At 39.0% G+C, this 25,469-nt stretch overlaps 1 pseudogene; it reads left to right on the top strand.

Moving 5' to 3' along the window:
* Positions 1–17,881: 17,881 nt before the first annotated feature.
* Positions 17,882–20,032, top strand: LOC100339230 (heterogeneous nuclear ribonucleoproteins A2/B1-like; annotated as a pseudogene).
* Positions 20,033–25,469: the final 5,437 nt, after the last annotated feature.

Raw genomic sequence — 25,469 nt, forward strand, 5'->3', positions numbered from 1 at the left:
CCTTCTAGTAAAATAACAAAGAGGATCAACACAAACATTAGTATTATCCATGGAAAAATGATGAGACAAAATCATTACTTATGAAGAATAACCTTGAGCTAAATTACCCAAATAAAAGATACAGACTAGCTGAATGTATAAAAAATAAAAAAGACCCATTTATATGCTGCCTACAATAAACACACCTCATCAATAAAGATATATACAGACTGAAATGAAAGGATAGAATAAGATATTCAACACAAATGGAAATCAAAAGCAAAAAGATACATCACATTAACAAACTACTGAACAAAAGCCATATGATTATTTCAATAGATGCAGAGAAAGCATTTAATAAATTACAACATTCTTTCATGATGAAAGCACTAAGCAAATTAGATATAGAAGGAACATTCCTTAGCACAATCAAGGCAATTTATGGCAAACCCACAACCAGCATCATATTGAACAGGGAAAGGTTGGAAATATTCCTACTGAGATCCAGACTAAACAGGGATGTTCACTCTCACCATTGCTATTTAACATAGTCCTGGAAGTTTTAGCTAGAGCAATTAGGAAAGAAAAAGAAATCAAATGGACACAAATTGGGAAGAGGAAGTCAAAATATCCCTATTTGCAGATGACATGATCCTATAGATAGGGTATCAAAAAAACTCCACTAAGAGACTATTGGAACACATAGACGAGTTTGATAAAGTAGCAGGATATAAAATTAATACAGAAAAATCAACAGTATTTGTATACACAGACAATGCCAGGGCTGAGAAAGAGCTTCTAAGGTCAATCCAATTCACAATAGCTACCAAAAAATATCAAATTCCTTGAAATAAATTCAACCAATGTTGTCAAAGATCTCTATGATAAGAATTACAAAACATTAAAGAAAGAAATAGAAGTGCATACCGAGAAATCGAAAAATCTTCCATGTTCATGGTTTGGAAGAATCAATATCATCAAAATGTCCATTATTTTGAAAGTAATTTATAGATTCAATGTGATACTAATCAAAATACTAAAGACAGGGGCTGGCACTGTGGCGTAGTGGGTGAAGCCGCCACCTGCAGTGCCAGCATCCCATATGGGCACTGGATCGAGACCTGGCTGCTCCACTTCCAATTCAGATCTCTGTTATGGCAGGAGAAAGCGTAGGAGATGGCCCAAGTGCTTGGGCCCCTGCACTCTCGTGGGAGACCTGGAAGAAACTCCAGCTCCTGCCTTTGGATCGGCGCAGCTCTGGCTGATGCAACCATCTGGGAAGTGAACCAGCGGATGGAAGACCTCTTTCTCTCTATGTGTTTGTAACTCTGAGTTTCAAGTGAATAAATAAATATTTTTAAAAAATACCAAAGATAATCTTCTCAGATCTAGAAAAATGATGCTGAAATTCATATGGAGGCACCAGAGACCTAAAATAGCTAAAGCAATCTTATACAGCAAAAACAAAGCCAAAGGCATCAGAATACCAGATTTTAAGACATACTACATGTGGCTGGTGCTGTGGCACAAAGTGTTAAAGCCCTGGCCTGAAGTGCCAGCATCCCACATAGGTGCTGGTTCAAGTCCCGGCTGCTCCTCTTCTGATCCAGCTCTCTGCTATGGCCTGGGAAAAAAGTGGAGGATGGCCCAAGTCCTTGGGCCTCTGCACCCTTGTGGGAGATCCAGAAGAAGCTCCTGGTTCCTGACTGAAGATTGGCTCAGCTCCAGCCATTGTGGCCATCTGGGGAGTATATCAGTGGATGGAAGACCTCTCTTTCTGTCTTTCTACCTCTTTCTATAATTTTGTCTTTCAAATAAATGATATAAATCTTTTAAAAAAAAAAGATATACTAACAGGCACTTGTAATCAAAACTGCACGGTATGGTACAAAAATAGATGGATAGACCATTGGAACAGAATAAAAACACCAGAAATCAATCCAAACATCTATAACCAACTTATATTTGACCAAGGAGCTAAAACCAATCCCTGGAAAAAGGACAGTCTTCAAAAAATGGTTCTAGGAAAACTGGATTTCCACATGCAGAATTATGAAGCAAGACTCCTACCTTACACATTACACAAAAATCCACTCAACATGATTTAAAGATCTAAATCTATGACCTGACACCATCAAATTATTAGAAGATATTGAGGAAATCCTGCAAGATATTGGCACAGGCAAGGAATTCTTGGAAAAAAACCCAGAGGCACAGGTAATCAAAGCCAAAATTAACAAATGGGATTACTTCAAATTGAGAAGTTTCTGTACTGCAAAAGAAACAGTCAGGAAAGTGAAGAGGCAACCGATAGAATGGGAGAAATTATTTGCAAACTATGCAACTGATAAAGGATTACTAACCAGAATCTACAAAGAGATCATGAAACTCCACAACAAAACAAATATCCCAGTTAAGAGATGGGCCAAGGACTTAGAAATTTTTCACAATAGGAAATCCAAATGGCCAGAAGACACATGAAAAAATGTTCAGGATCACTAGCTTTCAGGGAAATGCAAATCAAAACCACAGTGAGGTTTCACCTTAACCCAGTTAGAATGGCTTTCTTACAGAAATCAACAAATAACAAATGCTGGCAAGAATATAGGGAAAAAGGGACACTAACCCACTGTTGGTGGGAATGCAAACTGGTAAAGCCACTATGGAAGACAGAATGGAGATACTACAAAATCTGAATATAGCCCTACTATATGACCCAGCTATTGCACTCCTGGGAATTTACCCAAGGGAAATGGAATCAGTAAACAAAAGAGCTATCTATGCCTCCATGTTTATTGTAGCTCAATTTACAATAGCTAAGACATGGACTCAATCCAAATGCCCATCAACTAAAGACTGGATAAAGAAACTATGGGATATGTACCCTTGGAATACTGCACGGCAGTAAAAAAGATGAAATCCAGTCATTTGCAGCAAAATAGATGAATCTGCAAAGTATCATACTCAGTGAAATAAGCCAGTCCCAAAGGAACAAATACCATATGTTCTCCCTGATCTGAGAATAGAGCATCTAAAACAAAATCTGTAGAAGTGAAATTGAAACTTTGAGAGGAGATAACTTGAGCTACACTTGTCTTTACTGTCCACAAGCAGTTTCCTTTTCTTTGTTTTTTGTCTTTTTTTCTTCATACTATTTGCTGAGCAGTTTACTTAACATAGAGTTAATCTTGTGTGTATAAAGTCAATTGAAAATAGATCTCAGGCCGGCGCTGCAGCTCACTTGGCTAATCCTCTGCCTGCAGTGCCAGCACCCCAGGTTCTAGTACCGGTTGGGGTACTGGATTCTGTCCCGGTTGCTCCTCTTCCAGTCCAGCTCTCTGCTGTGGCCTGGGAAGGCAGTGGAGGATGGCCCAAGTCCTTGGGCCCTGCACCTGCATGGGAGACCAGGAGAAGCACCTGGCTCCTGGCTTCTGATTGGCGCAGGGCGATGGCCATAGTGGCCATTTTGGGGGTGAGCCAACGGAAAAAGGAAGACATTTCTCTCTCTCTCTCTCTCACTGTCTAACTCTGCCTGTCCAAAGAGAGAGAGAGAGAGAGAGAGAGAAAGAGAGAAACATCTTCCTTTTGTTAGTTCACTCCCCTAATGGCCATCACAGCTGGCACTGCACCGATCCGAAGCCAGGGGCCTCCCATGAGGATGCAGGGACCCAAGCACTTGGGCCATCCTCCACTGCCCTCCTGGGCCACGGCAGAGAGCTGGACTGGAAGAGGAGTAACCAGAACTAGTACCTGGCACCCCAACTGGGACTAGAACCCGGGGTGCCAGCGCCACAGGCAGAGGATTAGCCAAATGAGCCACGGCGCCGGCCTATTTCATCCAATTTCTTCATGCAATGATGTTTCCAGAAAAATGATATTATGGACTGGGGATTTGACCTGTTAGTTAAGACACTTCTTGGGATACCTGCAACTCATATTAGAGCAATTGGGTTTGAGCTCCAGTTCTTCTGCTTCTGATCCAGCTTCCTGCTAATGTACTCTTTTGGAGATAGCAGGCAGTGACTTAAATAGTTGGATTCCTGTCACTCACGTGGGTGATCAGTTTGAGTTTCCAGATCCTGGATTTGGCCTAGCTCCTGCTGTTTCGGGCATTTGAAGAATGAACTAGTGTGTGAGAGCTGTCTCTGTCTCTGTCCGTCTGTCTGTCTGTCTGTCTGTCTCTCTCTCTCTCTCTCTATATATATATATACACACACACACACACACACACACACACACATATATATATGCTCTCCTAGCATTTCAAATAAATATTTTTTTTTTTTGACAGGCAGATTGCACAGTGAGAGAGAGACAGAGAGAGAAAGGTCTTCCTTTGCCGTTGGATCACCCTCCAATGGCCGCCGCTGCAGCCGGCGCACCGCGCTGATCCGATGGCAGGAGCCAGGATCCAGGTGCTTTTCCTGGTCTCTCATGGGGTGTAGGGCCCAAGCACCTGGGCCATCCTCCACTGCACTCCCTGGCCATAGCAGAGAGCTGGCCTGGAGGAGGGGCAACCGGGACAGAATCCAGCGCCCCGACCGGGACTAGAACCCGGTGTGCCGGCGCCGCAAGGTGGAGGATTAGCCTAGTGAGCCACGGCGCCGGCTTAAATATTTTTGAAATCATGTTCTGTACCCTAAATTTTATCACAGAGACTCACTGTGCCCTTTTTTGTTCACTTACCCGACTGAATCTCCAGGGACTAGCAGAGATGCTCTATAGTTTGCTCATCTTAATGATGATCAGAAGCCATCACGCCATTGTTGACACATGTGTCATCATCACTGAGCCCACATGCATGGAACTTGGTAGCTGTTCTACTGAAAGGGGTTTGAAAAGAAAAAATCAACAATCTGAATATCCAACTGGGACATTATAACAGAAGTCCCAGCAAGAGAGAGTGGAATCTTGGATAGGAGCATTATCAGATTAGATGAAAAGAAGTGACAATATCCAGAATATGTCAGAATACAAACCAGTGAAAATTGATTAGACAACTTGAAGTTGGGAAAGTGTCACCCTGTCCCCTGAACTTCATATGCAATTGTCTTGTGTCACCTCTTGCCCATCGTGAATGGCCAGTAGTCCTCTCAAGGGTCCTGCAGATCTCCAGACCTTGAAGCTGTCAGAATGATCTCTCATAATCTGTTCCACTTTAACTCTGAATTCCTTCTCTCCTTGACATATCAGCCCCTATAATTTTCCTGAGTCCTTATCCCTGCACTTAGACCCACATGAAACAGAGTTCCATATTCTTATTTTCTTCAAAACACCAATTCACTTGGCATCTACATTATTACATATTAGATGCTAAGGGAAGTGTGAGGGAGACATATCAGGGAGTTAGGTAACAGAACTGTGCTCTTTAAAATATATCTTCTCTGGCAGGTCTGAGAAACTACTCATTGTCCGGTATTTCTCCTCAGATTGCCTGCCTGATACAATGTGGTTTGTCTCTTAATTTACCTTTTTCCCAACCATCCATTTTGTTTTATCTTCCCTAAAATTATTCTTTGCTTTCTCTTTGTCCGCCTCAGTATAGCAAGATCGTTATTAGAGTATTTCAGCTTCAAATTTAAATACATTAAAACTTTTTTTCACAAAGGCAAAACTTTTCCTTGAGTAGAATTCTATGGCCAGCTCTCAAACTATTGTTTTTCCAGTAAAACTAATGAAAACAGAAGGATGGAGCTGACATTGTGGCATGCTGGGTAAAACTGCCACCTGTGACACCAGCATCCAGCATGGGTGCTAGTTTGAGTCCCAGTTACTCTACTTTGAATCCAACTCCCTGCGAATGGCCTGGGCAAACAGCAGAAGACAGACCAAGTGTTTGGGTCCCTGCCATCCATGTGAGAGACTTGGATGAAGCTCCTAGCTCCCAGTTTCACCCTGGCTGTTTCAGCCACCTGGGGAGTAAATCAGCAGGTGGAAGATTCTCTCTCTATGTATCTCTCTCTCCCTCCCTCCCTCCCACCTATTCTCCTTTCCTCCCTCTCTTTTTCTCCCTCTCTCTCACACACACACACTTTTAAATAAAAACAAAAATTAAAAAATGGAGGGATTAGGACTAAAATCCAAATTTTGACACTTTCACAACTATGCAGATGTATGGTAGCAAGAGGTAAAATACGACACTCTGTTCTTCCCACAATAGGGATGAAATTTATTTACTTTTGCCTGTTTGATAATCCTGTAGTTTTGCAAACTATAGTAATTTGTAGTTTTAGCACCTAAAGTCCTCATATTCTCTTCAACTTTCCATTGTTTTCCTTGGTGTCAAGCTGGATATTTAAAAGAATTTTTCCATATCCTTTTGATCCTGAGTTCATGCATCCTGATAAGAATATTTTGGCTGGTGCCATGGCTCACTAGGCTAATCCTTCGCCTTGCGGCGCCAGCACACTGGGTTCTAGTCCCGGTCGGGGCACCGGATTCTGTCCTGGTTGCCCCTCTTCCAGGCCAGCTCTCTGCTATGGCCAGGGAGTGCAGTGGAGGATGGCCCAAGTCCTTGGGCCCTGCACCCACATGGAAGACCAGGATAAGTACCTGGCTCCTTGCTTCGGATCAGCGCGGTGTGCCGGCCGCAGCGGCCATTGGAGGGTGAACCAACGGCAAAAAGGAAGACCTTTCTCTGTCTCTCTCTCTCTCACTGTCCACTCTGCCTGTCAAAAATAAAAAAAAAAATTTAAAAAGAATATTTTTATTTTTCTTCAAGCAAAGTTCACAGACAATATGCCCTTGGTCATGTGCTACTCTTCCAAAATCTCACCTATATTCATAATTTGACTTTTTCAAGGACTTGCATAAATTACAACTTATTTAAGGTAGCAGAAACATCCTTTCCACCATGCCTTTTCCTGTGGCAGATGGTTATGGGTATGTCTCCACATCCTCCAAGTTGCTATTTCTATTTCCTTTTCTGATACTCCCATTTCCTTTCAAACAGATCTTAGATGACTTTTAAAAAGTTCAATTTTCTTCTTCAACTTGATCCCATGTCTCTTTCACATTTGTAAGGATAAATTCTTACTGGATAAGAATAACATGGTTCGTTTTCTTTTCTTCCCCTCAGCTTCTATTTTCCACGAAACAAAACTTTTTGTGTGTAATTCAATTAGTATCACTAATTCCATTCTTGGTATCCCCATTCCTATGTCTAAGCAGCAGTTTTTCTTCATATAGAAGGCAATCAGTCATTGCTGATGAAAAAGACAAGACCTGAAATATCGTAGATCATCATAGCAGAAGCTCATTACCACTCACATCACAATCAGAATCTAGATGAGTGGGTATCGGACCACACAGCTTAGATTGTCATTTAAGAAAAAAAGATGTTAATAAGGGAAATGCATCGTGGAGTGTATGGAAACTCCCATTACCACTTCACAATTTTTGTTTTACAAATTTAAGATTAATAATAAAAAATGAAAACAGAGGAATAGAGAACTGCATAGGATGATTTTAAGAATCAGGTTTAGAAATGATTTATATGATTTTTTTCCACATCACATTGGCTAAAAGTTAATTGATTACTCTTAATTTAACTTTAGGGAACCCTGGGATAAAAGGATGGGTGTGTACATGTCTGAGAAATGGGATGTATGAGAAACACTAATTATCTCTGCAACAAATTCACAATTCACCTCATCCTCAAAACTTCTTTTTTCTCTATCTCAGCACCACTATGGTTGGACACTTGCAATGTGGCGGGCCCAAGTTGAGATGTGCCGTGAGCCTAAAATACATACTGAGTTTCATAAAATTAAGAAAAAAAATATAAAATATCTCACTTGAAAAATTTTATATTGTTAACATGTTAAAGCAATAACATTTTGGACATATTTGTTTGAATAAAATATACTGCTAAAATTAATTCTACATGTTATTTTTATTTTGCTTTTTATTTAATGTGAGTAGCTGAAATTTAAAATTGAATGGATGTTTATTGGATGACATTGCTCTACAGATAAGGTGTTCTGGACACAAACTTTTGTTTAATTTTGTTTATTTTTGACAACAATTTCCTTGAAGTTTTTTTTTTACCTCAAAACACAAGAGCATGGTATAACTTCTTATAATAACGTCCCCATTCTTATACATTCATCGGTGATTTAGTCCTCTATAGCGTACAGAAATCTACTATCTGGATTTCTGAAATCCATATCCAATGCTTATCTAATAAATATACAAGATCCAATTCAAAAGCAAAAGATTTTGGGCTGTTTCTGGTGTATCATAAACCAGCCACATGTATCCCAACAAAGTTCTAGAACCTAGATACAATTGGAAAAAGTATACAAAGGAGCATAACCCAAGGCAATCAACCAATACCACTTATGCTGGTTTGGTAATAATAACCTAAATAACAGAACATGGCACTTGGTCAGTACACCAATTCCTGCAACACAAAATATCCCATTGCTCTTGTTCCTTGAGCGTTGTCTGCCACAGCTCCAAAGTTGACTCATTTTCTTTATAATAGTACCATCTGGATCTGCCCTCTTGAAGCACAAGGTCATTGACCAGAGATGGTTGACCAATTCCTGATTTCTTCATGTGGCACTTGCTCCTCAATGACTCATTCCCTTGGAAATTAATTGAGCCTGCTGAAACTATAGCAAACATTAGAACCAGGATAAATTTTGATGAGCCATGACAGTATTATGTCCATGTTCCTCAGCAATGGCCAATTTCAGCCCCAGATTGTACTCAGGATCACAGAAGATGCTAAAAGACATAGGAAATAATTGAAACACACAATTTGGAATCCTTTTTTTTTCTGAATATCTATGTTACAATGAAAAAAATGTTGCCAATCAGGCTGTATTTATATGGTTAAAACCGGAGGCCTGGCCGGCACCGTGGCTCAATAGGCTAATCCTCCGCCTTGGGCACACTGGGTTCTAGTCCTGGTTGGGGTGCCGGATTCTGTCCCGGTTGCCCCTCTTCCAGGCCAGCTCTCTGCTATGGCCCGGGAGTGCAGTGGAGGATGGCCCAAGTGCTTGGGCCCTGCACCCCATGGGAGACCAGGAGAAGCACCTGACTCCTGGCTTCGGATCAGAGCGATGCACCGGCCGCAGGGCACCAGCCGCGGCAGCCATTGGAGGGTGAACCAACAGCAAAGGAAGACAGGAAGACCAAAAAAACAAGGCCTAAGAGGTCTCCTGCCATACCCAATCCTAAACCCTACTGTTAGAGATTAACAAGCCCAGGTCAATTATGGTAAATGCAGTGAATCTATTAGCAAGTAATTGAAAGTGTATCTCTGTTGTAACAAAATATCTCTGCTGTTGTAACATGAAAGCAGCTGTAAGAAATATGTATCTCAATAAAACTTTATTTATAAAAACATCTAAACTAGATTGGTAGTTGGGGTGAATGTTTGGCATAGTGTTAAGACATCATTTGGAACATTCAAATCCCATATGGGAGTGTCTGGTTCTAGTCCTGGCTCCTAAACTTCCAATCCACCTTCTTATGAGTGCTGGGATGCAGCGGATGATGGCTCAACTACTTGGGTTCCTGTCACTCATATATGAGATCCTAATTAAGTTCAGTACCCATAAATAAAAATATCAGTTGAGTACAATTTTTCTGTCTTACTTATTTTTGTACATAAGCATTACTATTCAATTACTCATTTATTTTGTATTTTATTTTTATACTTTTAAGAAGTACTAATATTGAATTACACACTAAACACTATATATTCAGTTATTCTATTCTGTTGGAGGCATAAATGTTAATTTGATTTCAGTCCACTTTTAACTGGCTATACTATGAACTTTATTTATTTATTTATACTTCTTTAAACAACACTTGCCTCAGGGGAAATTTGTAATGAACGATAAACAGACTTAGTCTCAGTAGTTGGTGCACTTTCTAAAATAAAAATGGAAAGCATCAGGCATCAAATCATTAGAGGAGTCATTAGCAATAATGGAGAGCATGTGACAGCCCTATTTCTGTCATTGAAAATAAGGGCAAAATAATGTGTTCCAAGAGAATGATTTGAGAATAGTCTAAAAGTCAAAACTAGCTAATCAGCTATTTTTCCCTAGGTGGTAGAAATAATAATACAATTTCTTTCCTGTCATAGTACCAACAGAATAGAATAAATGCATTTCAAGCATCACCTGAAAGAAGAAACAGGAACAATTTAAAAGCATTCTCATTAAGTATAGTATGATTTCATTGTCCTTCAGCAAAACACATTTCCTATCAGGGAACTCTATGTCACTATTCTCTTGAAACTGCTTTTGAGAAGAAGGCATGAACAGCTAGAATAATTTCCTGGAAGTGATATACTATTTTCTTGCTATTTCTTTCCAGGTTATTCCATAAATTTCCTGGTCTTACCTAAAATTTAGAGTGCGGATATGACATTTATGAATTGAACTACAATCAGGAATGGAGTTATTTAAGAGAACCTTACTAAATGTCCTTTCACAAGACAGGATTTTGTGATGCAAATAAGTAGACCTTTATTATTTATTTGGACTTGGAGAAAGAGAAAAATGTTAGATCTTGGGTAGAAGATACTAATTAAGGACTATTATGAGGAAAAAGAATGAAAAGAGGAAAGAGAGGCAGCCAGAGGAGTTGTGAGAAATGGAGACTTTAGAACATAGCAATGTTGGAAAAACAGTTTGCTTTGGAGTTCCCCACTAGGATTAAAACTGGGGAAGTTGTAGATTCTGTCTAATAGAATAGCAAGCCAAAACAAATGGAGTTATTTTCACTCCTTGAAGCACAAATGGCATCTCTTCAGATTCCAGGTTTAGGCTGTTCTAACATTTCTAGGGCAAGAAGATAAACAATAAAAAAAAAAAGTTCCAATGGAAAGAAATTTTTGGTCAGCACCACGGCTTAGATATATATATAGATAGATATAGATAGATAGATAGATACACACACACACGTATATATATTCAGAGGTCAACTGATGTTGTTCTGGTCATCTAGTATCACTTTCTCCATTAACTAACAGTGATACAATTTCCTTTGCAGAGTTATACCTACCTACTCTCCACTCTGTGTTGGCTTGTTCATGTTTCAAATCCTAATGTCCTCTCACAGTAAAAACCAAGGAGAACACTAGGGACTTTGGCAAACTATACCTCTTCCTGCCTAAAAAAAGACCATGATGCACAACCATGATATACATAAACAATAGCAATTGTGAAGTGTTGCTTTTATGTCCTACCATTTTACCAAACTCTCTCATGAGTTCCAATAGTCTTAATTGAGTCCTTTGGTTTTCCTATACACAGGACCATGTCATCTGCAAACAGGAATAATTTGACTTCCTCTTTTCCAATTTACATCCCCTTGATTTGTTTTTTTTTACCTAATGCTATGCCTAAAACTTTCAAATATTGAATAGCCATGGTGAAAGTGAGCATCTTTGTCCACTTTTGTATCTATGAAGGTGAAGAAAAGACCATCCAAAATAAACAGAAATTAAAGAATATGTCACTACATATCCAGCCTTACAAATGATTCTTAAGAATGTGCTATACACAGGCCGACACCGCGGCTCACCAGGCTAATCCTCCACCTTGCGGCGCCGGCACACCGGGTTCTAGTCCCAGTTGGGGCGCCGGATTCTGTCCCGGTTGCCCCTCTTCCAGGCCAGCTCTCTGCTGTGGCCAGGGAGTGCAGTGGAGGATGGCCCAAGTGCTTGTGCCCTGCACCCGCATGGAAGACCAGGATAAGTACCTGGCTCCTGCCATCGGATCAGTGCCGTGCGCTGGCCACAGTGCACCAGCCATGGCGGCCATTTGAGGGTGAACCAATGGCAAAAGGAAGACCTTTCTCTCTGTCTCTCTCACTGTCCACTCTGCCTGTCAAAAAAAAAAAAAAAAAAAAAAAAAGAATGTGCTATACACAGAAACAGAGCATGATAGTCATCATTATGAAAAAATGTGAATTCAGAAAATCTCCTAGTAAAAGTGCAAAGGAAATACAAAGCAAACCATAGAGATATTTATGGAAAAATGGTTGAACTAAATCGTTACTTAATAATAACCTTGGATATAAATGGCCTAAATTCTCCAATTAAAGATACAGAATGGCTGAATGGATTAAAAAATAAGACCCATCTCTGCTGCCTACAAGTGACACATTTCACAACAAAGATACATGAAAACGGAAAATGAAAGATGGTAAAAGATGTTCCATGTTATTGAAAAGCAAAAACAAGCAGATGTAGCCATCCTAATATCGGACAAAATAGACAAAATAGACCTTAACCAAAAAGTGCTAAAAGAAACAAAGAAGGGCATTATGTAATGATTATAGATCAATTTAATACAAAAATGTGACTATAAAATTCATATGCACCCAATGCCAAGGTGCCTAGCTATTTAAAACAATTGTTAGTGGATCTAAAAGGAGATATAGACTGTAATAAAACAGTAATGGGGGACTTCAATAACCCTACATTCATCAATGGACAGATCAACTAGACAAAAAATCAACAAAGAAACAATAGAACTATTCAATACTATGAACCAAATGGACCTAACTGATATCTACAGAACATTTCATCCCACAGTTAAAGAATACCCATTCTTTTCATCAGTGCATGGAACTTACTCTAGGATAGATCATGTGCTATGTGATAAAGCTAACTTCAACAAGTTCACAAAAATTGAAATCATACCATGTATCTTTTCTGACAACAATGGAATAAAGTAACAACATAAGAATCTCTAGAATACATGTAAGCACATAAAGACTGAAAAACACACACTTCTAAATGAACAATGCATCATAGAAGAAATGGAAAGGGAAATTTAAAAATTCCTGGAAATGAATGAAGATGACAATAAATCATATCAAAACTTATGAGATACAGCAAAAGCAGTGTTAAGAGGGAATTTTAGAGCAATTAATCTCTACATCAAGAAATTGGGAAGGCATCAAATAAATGAGCAATCAATGCATCTCAAGGACCTCAAAAAACAAGAACAAACCATACCCAACATTAGTAGGAGGAAAGAAATAATTAAAATTAGTGAAGAAGTAGACAATTTTGAAACAAAAATAAAAGATCACTGAACCTGAGAGCTGTTTTTTTTTTTGAAAACATAAACAAAATTGATACACCATTAGCTCAAAAAAAGAGGAAGAAGACCGAAACCAATAAAATCAGAAATGATAAAGGAGATCTAAAAACAGGAACCACAGACATAAAATGAATCATTAGGAATTGCTATAAATAGCTGTATGCCAACAAACTGGAAAATCTAGAAGAAATGGATACAAACTGAAGAACAAACACTATAAGATTATCTCAATAGATGCAGAGAAACATTTGATAAAATACAATATACTTTCATGATAAATCAAAACCTCAAGCAAATTGGGTATAAAGGGAACATTTCTCAATACAATTAATGCAATATATGACAAGTCCACAGCCAGCATAATATTTAATAGGGAAATGTTGGAAGCATTTCCACTAATATCCAGAACCAAAACATGGATGCTTTGTCTCTTAAAGGGATGATGCTATTTCAGGAAGGCAGTTGTTTGTCAGCATGTTTATCTGTTGGAGCATCAGGAGAGGCAGAAACTAGGACAGCTTAGATGAAGGCAAACTCAGCCTCTCTTCCCATCAGTGTGTTGTGAGCCTGAAAACTACCTCAAGTCAGAAATGAGGTAAACCTTTATGACTCTATTCCCTCACCATCCTTATTATGTGCCCTTGATCCCTTATGATGGTATATATTGAACGAGAATCTTGTCTGCATGTCTCTTAGGCTTTAAACAAAGCCAGATTCTATTAGCTATCTCCATAGTTTTCTGCAGGAAACCCAGGCTGGCTGTTAGTTTGATTTTGGTGCTCATTATATCTTGCTTCCAGAATACAAAAGATGCCACACCCACCTGTATTATTTGGGGACTGTGTTGTTTATTTTGTCATGAATTCTAGTTCTATTACATCACCCCCTTACTAATATTATTGCCTCTATGTGCAGGAGACAGATACCATTAAAATAGATACTCCATGAGAGTGATATCCCACTCATCTGTGTGTTCTAATATTGGTAAACAAAGTGTCCCAAGACCCTCTCAAAGAACGTAGTGTATTTTCTGCCCTTAAATAGTATATCTACACTAGCACGCCCACCCTTGGAGACTTATAGCACATAGCACTTATGGAATTTCTTCTTTTGATGCAATGTGTCTCATTTTCTCCAATATTCCCAAGTGCCAATAAAGCAGTATATTTGCAATATTTCCTAGAGTCCTTTATAAACTGTAAAATTCTATATCATAATAATTATCATAACAATAAATATTCCATTACACAACTTTATATTCTGCCTTCCCAACTCAGTACCATGATCTGGGACTGTCAAGATCCAGACCCATATGTGTATTTGGGCCTGAGCTTTCATATTTTGACTAGATTCTGCAACACTTTCAAGAAATAACATTTCTCTCCTTTAGCAAAATACACTAAAATATACTGACAAGATTATAGTGTGATAACCTGTTATTAATCTGGCACCCAGCAGGAAACATGGAGAAAGATCACAATTTGCCTTGTGTCAGCTTCCATATCCTCAGGCAGGTAGAGAGCAGAAGCTGTTAATTGACAGCAGTGGGCCATTTCTGTAGGCCCAGTGAATTCTGGATTCTTGGGGATTCAAGATTCTAGTCTCATCAATTCAGGCATCCTCATTACAATTGTCATTTCTAGACATTCCTAACTATGGCCCTGACCTTGCAATAACAGATATGCAAAAGAAGAACATTTGAGCTTTTCTATAGCTTTGTTACTCTTATCATTATATCCAGGCCTGACTCTCAGGTTTGGTTTTTTTTTTGTTTTGTTTTTTTTTTTTTTTTTTTTTTTTTGGCCTCCAGCTGCAAAATAGGGGACTCATTTTTACGTTAAATTGTTGATTCATCACCATCAGTTTTCATTGACTTTGCCCTATGAATCAATAGTTCTCTGATTCATTGCCTTTATAACTGCTATTTGCCCATACCTCCCTAACCTATGAGGTTTTGCAGCAGTTTTTGCATTACCATACCCAGCATCCCGTTCAAGTTTTTCCCAGAGATCATTTTTACAACTGTTCTGTTAGATCATATCTACATATATCCACCTGCCAGTGAAGCAATCCACGTTGGCAAAGGATGACCCAGATTTAAATTTCTGTTTTTGAATCTGTTCCTTAGAACTACCTTGGGATAGAACATATTAGTCTGGTTTCCCAAGACATGGACTCTGAGACAGATTTTCATGCAGTAAATTTTCTGGGAAGTGCTTGCCAAAATGACACTTCAAAATGAGTAAGGAAAGAAGGGTTGACCAGAAGATGAAATTCAGTACACTGTACTTTCAAAAAGGTCACATATAATACCACAGAGGGTACTCCAGGTAGAGGAGCCTAAAAAGTTTTTCAAGGCAAAGGGCATACTCTGTGCAACCCTACATTAACTGGTAATGGCTGCAGCCTGCCCCTAGGGCAATATAATCTTTCTGAGCATCTTGCACCCTCCAACGCTCTACACAACCAATGACTCAATCCTGAAGGATGATTTTGGAGGCATCACAGCATCTATCATGATTATGTACATCACACTCTGGAGAGCTATAGATTTGGAGTTCAAAAAATGTTTTTATTTGCATTAGCTATAGCAATGACTAGACAAATGACTGGAGGAGATACTTAACTGGTCTTGTTTTTTATTTCCTCCCTTGTAGAAAATAATATATACTTACTTTTCTTTGTAAACTTCATCTTGGTTATTCTCATATAATAATTCTTACAGATATATTGCAGACTTATCTGTCAAAGTCCCATTAGTTTTTTTGTTTTTAATCTTTTATTTAATGAATATAAATTTCCAAAGTACGACTCATGTGTTACAATGGCTTCCCCCCCCATACCGTCCCTCCCACCCACAACCCTCCCCTTTCCCACTCCCTCTCCCCTTCCATTCACATCAAGATTCATTTTCGATTATCTTAATATACAGAAGATCAGCTTAGTATACCTTAAGTAAGGATTTCAACAGTTTGCTCCCACACAGAAACTTAAAGTGAAAAATAATAGATGATTTTTTTTAAATGATGATGAAATCAGAGCAGACCTATTGTCATGTTTAATCCCAGTGAGAGTCAAGTTGGGAATTGATAATTTCTTTCTTTTTTTTTTTTTTTTTTTTTTACAGAAGATCAGTTTAGTGTACATTAAGCAAAGATTTCAGTCGTTTGCACCCCCATAGAAACACAAAGTGAAATATACTGTTTGAGTACTCGTTATAGCATTAAGCCTCAGTGTACAGCACGTTAAGGACAGAGATCCTACATGAGGAGTAAGTGCACAGTGACTCCTGTTGTTCACTTTACCAATTGACACTCCTGTTTATGGCATCAGTAATCTCCCTATGCACCAGTTATGAGTTTCGAAGGCTATGGAAGCCCCTTGAGTTCTCCAACTCTTATCTTGTTTAGACACGGTCATAGTCAAAGTGGAGGTTCTCTCCTCCCTTCAGAGAAAGGCACCTCCCTCTTTGAAGACCTGTTCTTTCCACTGGGATCTCACTCACAGAGATCTTTTTGCCAGAGTGTCTTGGCTTTCCATGCCTGAAATACTCTCATGGGCTTTTCAGCCAGATCCGAGTGCCTTTAGGGCTGATTCTGAGGCCAGAGTGCTATTTAGGACATCCGCCATTCTATGAGTCTGCTGAGTATCTCACTTCCCATGTTGGATCACTCTCCCCTTTATTTATTCTATCGGTTGGTGTTAGCAGATACTAGACTTGTTTATGTGCTCCCTTTGACTCTTAGTCCTTTCATTATGATCAATTGTGAACTGAAATTGATCACTTGGAGTAGTGAGATGGTATTGGCACATGCCACCTTGATGGGATTGAATTGGAATCCCCTGGTATGTTTCCAACTCTACCAATTGGGGCAAGTCAGCCCGAGCATGCCCCAAATTATACATCTCTTCCCTCTCTTATTCCCACTCTTATGTGATCCCTGTTAAAGTCCCATTAGTTTTAAAATTCTACTAATATTATATATAAAGTGAATATAAATATGTGCATTAATTTAGAAGACAATTTTATCACATCTAGGCTGGTTTGCTGGACTTCTCTATCACTCTCCGTCTGTATATTTGGATCTCTCTCTTTCTCTTGTATGAGAAATCAGTCTTACTGTCTCTTTTCTTTCAGATAATGTAGTCAATTCAGGCTGCCATTAAATACCATAGACAGCATGGCTTGGTAGCAACAGAAATTGTTTCCTCAGAGTTCTGTAGGCTGGAAGTTTGAGATCAGGGTGCTGGCATGGGCCTTCTGAGCTGCAGACACCTCATTGTATTCTGACATTGTGAAAAGAGAGCAGCAGGCAAGCTCTCCAGAGTCCCTTACAGTGGAGCTCTATGTCCATTCACAAGGGTTCAACCGTCATAGCCTAATTCCCTCCTGAAAATATTTCAACGTACAAATTTTGGGGGAATCAACCTTCAATCCATTGCATAAAGACTTCAATTAAGTTTTGGAATTGCAATGAGAATCTCTAAAAAATTTTTAAGCTGCCATAGAGGTAAGTAAAATCCAATTCTTAACCTGCAACTTAGTAAGCTTCAAATTTTGAATGTAACAAAACTATTTTCATTATTCTAGGAAGAAAAATTTAATTTATAAACAATAAGACCTCCTATCTTCAAATTTATCACTTACCATAAACATTTTCTTATACTAAAACACTTCAGCCTCTTCCCTCTGGATCCCATATGGAACTCGAGTTGGAAGAGGTGAATTTGGTCTCAAAACGGAGGTAAAACAGCCGCCTGATGGCCCACCACCCAAGTCCTGACGTCGCCCGTGCTGCCTAGGGGAGGAAGGAAGTTACACAATGGAACCAGAGCAGTTGAGGAAACTGTTTATTGGTGGTCTGAGCTTTGAAACAATAGATGATAATTGGAGAGAACATTGTGAGAAATGGGTCACACACACAGATTGTGTGGTAAAGAGAGCCCCCCCCCAAATTAAACATTCCAGGGGCTTTGGTTTTGTGACTTACTCTTTTTTTAAGATTTATTTATTTATTTGAAAGTCAGAGTTACACAGAGAGAGAAGGAGAAGCAGAGAGAGAGAAGTCTTCCATCCATTGGTTCACTCCTCAGTTGACCTCAACAGCCGGAGCTGCGCTGATCCGGAGTCAGGAGCCAGGAGCTTCTTCGGGTCTCCCACACAGGTGCAGGGGCCCAAAGGCTTGGGCCACCTTCCACTGCTTTCCCAGGCCATAGCAAAGAGCTGAATCGAAAGTGGAGCAGCCGGGAATGAACTGGCACACATATGGCATACTGGCATTGCAGATGGTGGCTTTACCTGCTATGCCACAATGCTGGCCTCTGTGACTTATTCTTGTGTTGAAGAGGTGGATGCAGCAATGTGTGCTCCATCACACAAGGTTGATGGGCGTGTTGTAGAACCAATGAGAGCTGTTTCTAGAGAGGATTCGATAAAACCTAGTGCCCATCTATCAGTGAAGAAGATTTTTGGTGGTGGTATTAAAGAAGATACAGAGGAATATAATTGGACAGACTACTTTGAGAAGTAAGGCAAGATTGAAGCCATAGAAGTTATGGAAGACAGGCAGAGTGGGAAAAGAAGAAGGATTTGCTTTTGTAACTTTTGATGCTCATGATACAGTTGATAGAATAGTTGTTCATAAATACTACACTATTTACGGGCATAGTGGTGAAGTGAAAAAGGTCCTTTCTAAACAAAAGATGCAGTCTGTTGCTAGGTCACTAAGTGGCCCTGGAGGGGGATCTGGTGTGAGGACAGCTCTTTAGGATGGGGAGGCTTGTGTCCAGACTCGGTTGCAGTAAACAACTTGCTGCTTAGTGACCTTCTTCTGTTCCCTGGAACTTGGCCAGTTCCTGGGCGGAGAACAAGGCAGAGAATGGCATGTCCTTGGGCGGAGTCTGAAGAGCATCTTGAAATATGCCTGTTGCCCCGGCTCTCCGGCCAAGGTCCGGGACTGGAGGCACTGCTTGCCATGAATCTCGGCAATGAGCCATTTTTTGTTCTTGGGGCTTTAAAAGGGAGCCGGAGCAAGCCTCTGCTGCTGCCGCTGTTTCATCCCTGGAGAACACACAGTGAAGCTGAACGTTGCATGTGCCCGTGATGATTACTGATGTTTGATTCTCAGTATTGATCCTTCTCCGGTGCTGTGTGAAGATTGCCTAGTGGTAAATTCCCGGGTTAAGTCCCCTACTCTTAGGGGCTTCCCCCACCCCATTCTTTCTTTCTCTCTCTCTTTCTATCCTGCTTAAAATCTGCTACTTAAATAAACTGCTTGTTTCTTTATACTACAAGGCTTGCAGCGTATTTCTTGCAGATCAAACTGAAAGTAAGCAAGTCTGAGCACAGCAGATGGCTGAAAAATAATTTGCCATCACATCTGGCAAATATATGGGCCGTGGAGGGAACTTTGGAGGTGGTAGAGGTAACTTTGGCTTTGGCAAGAACTTGAGTGGAAAAGGAGGCTTGGCTGGTAGAGGTGGTGGCCCCAGAGGAAGTTATGGAGGAGGTGATGGTGGCAACTCTGGTGGTGGTCCTGGTTATAGCAGCAGAAGAGGCTTTGGGGGTACAGAATCAGGATATGGAAACCAAGATGGCGGATGTAGTAGAGGAGCATATGATGGCCACACTGAAGGAGAGGATTTTGGAGGTGGTAACTATGGTGGTGGTGGAAACCGCAATGATTTTGGTAATTATAATGGACAACAGCAATCAAATTATGGACCCATGAAAGGGAGCAGTTTTGCTGGAAGAAGCTTGGGCAGTCCCTATGGTGGTGGTTATGGATCTGGTGGTGGAAGTGGTGAATATGGTAGATGGAGGTTCTAAAAACAGCAGAAATGAGCTACAGTTCTCAGCAGTGGAGAGAGTAAGGTGTTGTCAGGAAAGATGCAAGTTACTTTGAGACACTTGTCCCAAATGCATTAGAGGAACTATGAAAATCTGCCACAGAAGGAATGATGATCCATAGTCAAAAAAGTTACTGCAGCTTAAACAGAAAACTCTCTTGTTCAGTACTATCATAGCCACAGTTTGTAAAATGTGTTGTGATTGATTAAAACAGTGAATTATCAAGAAGATCTACATTCCTAAGGTCATGTATCTATTGTAGCTTTGTCTTATATCTTTTCATTACATCAGATATATTGCCCTGTAAATTGTGGTAGTGGTAACAGGAATAAAAAATTAAGGAATCTTTAGCTTTCAATATTTGTGTAGTTCAGTTTTTCTGAATTTTAGTGCAGAAAATTTGACATAATGCAGCTTTGAAGGGGTTTCCTTGAAAGTTACCATGTAAAGAAGATCATTGTTAATTATTTTTATATGAATTTTGCTAATGTTTACTGTAAAGAAATGTCTACTGACTTGAGGGTGAAGGGGAATCTATTCTCATTTCCAAACCATGATGTGAATGGTCACTGACATGTGGAGAGAATACATATTTGATTGTATTGTGTGTTTTATATAAATAGGTTTGTCATTTAAATTAGCATATTTGTGAATTTAATAGCTTTAAGATTACCTTCAGAAGAAAAATCTCAAAATCTGTGCCCCCAAAAATCTCATTCATGCATGTATTTAAATCCTCCCAATTGTATTGTTTTGAATTGACATTTTTTCTCACTAGAATATTTATTTCTTGACTCTTTAATTTTCTTTCTTCAGTTAAAATACTAATTTTCTTCTTTTAATTTTCTTGTTGAATAATGAAAACCACAAATTTTTCTCAGAATTTAGCTTAATCTTCAATTTTGAGATATATGTGCATATTATCATTTTTATTACTGATTTACCAAAACGATATTTTACTTAAACACTTAATTTTCAAATGGCAGGGACTTTTTAAATATCTTAAACTTTTACATTAATTTGAATGTTATATTTTGCTAAAGGGTTTATAAAATTTCTAAATTTTGAAATATGTTAAGATTTATTAAACTAATAGAATATTAATATTATCTATTTTAAGCTGTTATATGGATATCCGAATAGAATGCATAGCCTCTGTTTCAAGATATACATCTATTAAATGTTATAAATTTTATTATCACATTTTCTATACTCATTCTTTTCATTCAATCCATCAAAGATAGTGATATGATAAATCTGTGTTTCTGCCTTTTCCCATTATATTTTTCAATATAACATATATTTTATTTAGCAAGCACAGAAATATAAAATCACAAAGTTTATTGTATTTGAGATATTTTTAGCTATTGTAATATATTTATATATCATAATTAAATTTTGTTTAAAAATTTTCTTCTAATTTATTCTGTTATGCCCGCAGTCCGTGGTCCCCCAAAAATCACACCACCAGAGACCGAAGTTGAAGCCAATAAGCAGGGTCATTTTTATTACGAGTTCAAACCCGGGCCTCTCAGTGCCTCCAGGAGAGGAAGCCCCCGAGAAGCCCCGAGCCCAATTCTTACAGAGCTCTTATTATCATGTCCAAGCAGGCTTTAGGGGAATGCTATAGATCAAGTTGATGCTTCTGATAAGTCCCGAGACACCTGCCTCCGACTCCAGGTAGGGGCTAGTTGTTATCTCAAGCTTTAAACTTCCCTTTTACATTCCTGGACCTAGGCCAGGGTTGGGTCACATCTGGCCAGGTGGAGGGAAGGGGGAGTGTAATCAACTTAATGTAGTTACTGGATTACTTAGCTCAACATCTAACATAATACATATATAAAGTCAAAGACACTTAACATTGCTTATTATTACTACTAGTTGCCTAATAAGCTAATGTGATTACACTTTAGGTTACATTAAAATAATGATAATATTTTCTAGCACTATTATAATGGATAATAAGGGCATAGTAAAAGCTGGTTGTGCAGGTGTCTTCTCAATTCCGTAAGTAGAAAGACAGACATTTTGACAGGCCAGCTTCAGTCTCCTGGTTCACTCCTAAAATGCTGAAAACACCTGGAGCTTGGTAAGGTCAAAGCTAGGAACTTGGAATTCCAGCCAGGTCTCCCAGGGGTAGCAGAGACTAAATCACTACTTCCTCCCCGGGCCTGTATTAGCATAACATTGGAGTCAGGAGTCAGGAGTCAGGAGTCAGTCAGACGCAGTAACCAAGTTACTCCATTTTAATTGTCATTTAATCACTGGGCCAAATGATCACCCCTACAATTTAATATTTAATTTGCAATATAGTAATCCTCTATTTTTGAATGGGTTAAAGAATTAGCATGCATTCTCTTTGTTCTACTGAACCCTTTTTTCAGCCTTGTAACCACCACACACTTTTTATTTGTAGTCAATATTCATTTAATAACCTTCACATGTTAAACGTTTTAAGTGTTATTCATTACATGTAGCAAGGGATTTGCTCTTTGCATTGTGTTAACATAAACCAATACTTTTAAACTGAGATTTAATTCATATTTATTATAATTAATATATTTATTATTACTGTACTTTTTAATTCTTTCTTTTTTTAATCTCTGGATTCTAATATTGACCTTTATAGAAAAAGTTTCTAATTTCCATATATATCCCTTACACAGTGAAAGGCATACTTTGGATTGTTTTTATGTATTGCAGAAATCATTAGGTTATATTATTCTTCAATCAATAGGTAAATTTAGATTTTTCAATTATACTTTCTAGTGAATGGGAAAAATTAACCCATATTTATTGACTACTTTCAGTGAAAATTCAAATATTTTTGCATGTTTTTAATTCCTTCTGCTCTATCTCTGCATTTCTAACAATTTTTCTGGGAACTCAAAAATAGTCAATGTTGAGCTTGAAAATTTTTAGAGTCTGGCACTGATATTGAATATATCACAGATTTTTGTATCACGATGGAAAATTTCCAGCAGATAACAGTAATGGGTTTTACACCAGAAAAATCCGTATCTTATGGGGATTTCGCCCAAAGGATTTGAAGAGTGTTCTCATCAAAAATGTCCTTTTCTCACTCAAGCAAAGGCAACATATGAAGTCTAGGTATCTCTTTAATAAAATAGTATATATGTTTATTATAATTTTAATTAATTATTATCATAATGATCATTGCTAATATTTATCAAAAGTTTCATATCTTTACTAAAACAATATAAATAAAAGGCAGAAGAGATTCCATTTGCAGCAAAATTGGAGTAACAAGGACTCACTAATCTTGTGCCTTAAACAAACAGAATGTAGACTAAATAGCAGTTTTCAGACACTTCAACAAGCATTTCCTGTTGATGATCATGGGTAGAGGAGAAGCAAACAGGGGGAGCCCAAGCCCTGTAATTTCTCCAGATTCCTGCCTGCAGTGTTTATACACTGAAGTGCAAGACAGGACATGAAAGAGCCTGGTGGTGTCTGAGTAGAGTAAGGTATTTAAGAATTGGACGTGCCTGGGGATTCCAATTCAATCCCATCAAGGTGGCATGTACCAAAGACATTTCACTAGTCAAAGTGATCAATTTCAGTTCAAAACTGATCATACTGATAGGTCTAAGAGTCAAAGGAATCACACAAACAAGACTAGTGTCTGCTAATACTAACTGATAGAATTAAAAAGGAGAGAATGATCCAACACGGGAAGTGGGATACACAGCAGACTCATAGATTGGCAGATGTCCTGAACAGCACTCTGGCCTCAGAATCAGCCCTTAAGGCATTTGGATCTGGCTGAAGAGCCAATGAGAGCATTTTAGGCATGGAAAGCCAAGACATTCTGGAAAAAAAAAAAAAAAAAAAAAAAAAAAACCCTAAATGCAAGATCCCTGCAAGTGAGATCCCGGTAGAAAGAATGGGCCATCAAAGAAGAAGGTACCTTTCTCTGAAGGGAGGAGAGAATTTCCACTTTGACTATGACCTTGTCTAAGTAAGTCAAAGTCAGTGAACTCAAGAGGCTTCCATAGCCTTGGCAACTCATGACAAGAGCCTAGGGAGATTACTGACGCCATAAGCAAGAGTGCCAATTTGTTAAGTCAACAACAGGAGTCACTGTGCATTTACTCCTTGTGTAGGATCTCTGTCCTTAATGTGTTGTTCAATGTGAATTATTGCTATAACTACTACTCAAATAGTATTTTACACTTTATATTTCTGTGTGGGTGCAAACTGATGAAATCTTTACTTAATATATACTAAATTGATCTCCTGTATATAAAGATAATTGAAAATTAATCTTGATGTGAATGGAATGGGAGAGGGAGCGGGAGATGGGAGGGTTGTGGGTGGGAGGAAAGTTATTGGGGGGGAAAAAGCCATTGTAATCATAAGCTGTACTTTGGAAATTTATATTTATTAAATAAAAGTGAAAAAAAAAAGAATTGGAGAAGGCCAGGGCAGCTGGGATCTGTAAGGCAGATTACCAGAATGGAGACGCAGCATGGAGAGCAAATAGCTGCACAGAGAAATAGTTCTGGAGACCTGTGGACGGTTTCCTTTAGCCTTCAAGATGACACTGATCAGCACACATGTGTGCAAGAACTGTGAGTGGCAGAAAAGAACTCCCAAATACATAAAAGATAATAGAATGAATCACTGCTAGAGTTTGCATATAGTTTGTCCTCCCGGACCCACAGGGGAGTTTAGTCCTCAAAGTCATGCATTAATGGTATTAAAGTAGAAACTTGACCCAGCTGTGTGTTTTTATACAGGAGGAAAGAAACACAGACACAATTACAGCCCCTGTTTCCATGACATGCTCTGTGCTATTTCAGGATTCTGCCAAAATAAAGACCATCACCAGTAGAGCCCCTATACTTTGACCATCCAGAATCATGAGCTGAAATAAACCTTGTTTCCTTATAAAGTAGCCTGCCCCCAGTGTTTAAGCATAATAATGAAAAAAATGACTAATACAATTACCTATAGTACTGTATCATAAACATGCTCAAGGACGTACTGTCGGCAGAAGGAAAGTGATATTGTCACAGGCGAGACCCTGGTTAGGCTTATTCCAGGTTCTTGTTTCCATGTGAGAAAGAATTCAAGGAGGGGCTGGTGCTGTGGCCCAAAGGGCTAAGCCTCCAGCTGCAGCATCGGCATCCCATATGAGCACCAGTTTTAATCCTGGCTGCTCCTCTTCTGGTCCAGCTCTTCTGCTAATGGCCTGGGAAAGCAGTAGAGGATGGCCCAAGTCCTTGGGCCCTGGAACCCACAAGAGAGGCCCAGAAGAAGCTCCTGGCTCCTGGCTTCAGATTGGCTCAGCTCAGGCTGTTGCAGCCATTTGGGAAGTGAATCAGCACATGGAAGACCTCTCTCTCTCTCTCCCCCCTCCTCTCTCTCTTCTCTAAATGTAACTCTACCTCTCAAATAAATAAATAAATATAAATCTTTAAAAAAAAGTATTCAAAGAAGAGACATAGATAAATGGGAGCAGGAATGGACAAATAACTTTAAGGCAAAGAGAAAGAACACACTCAGAAGAGTATATGGGCACCCTCAAAAGAGAA

Source organism: Oryctolagus cuniculus, chromosome 3, assembly GCF_051225735.1.
Source record: "Oryctolagus cuniculus isolate XC-2025 breed Fujian yellow rabbit chromosome 3, ASM5122573v1, whole genome shotgun sequence".
Lineage (NCBI taxonomy): Eukaryota > Metazoa > Chordata > Mammalia > Lagomorpha > Leporidae > Oryctolagus > Oryctolagus cuniculus.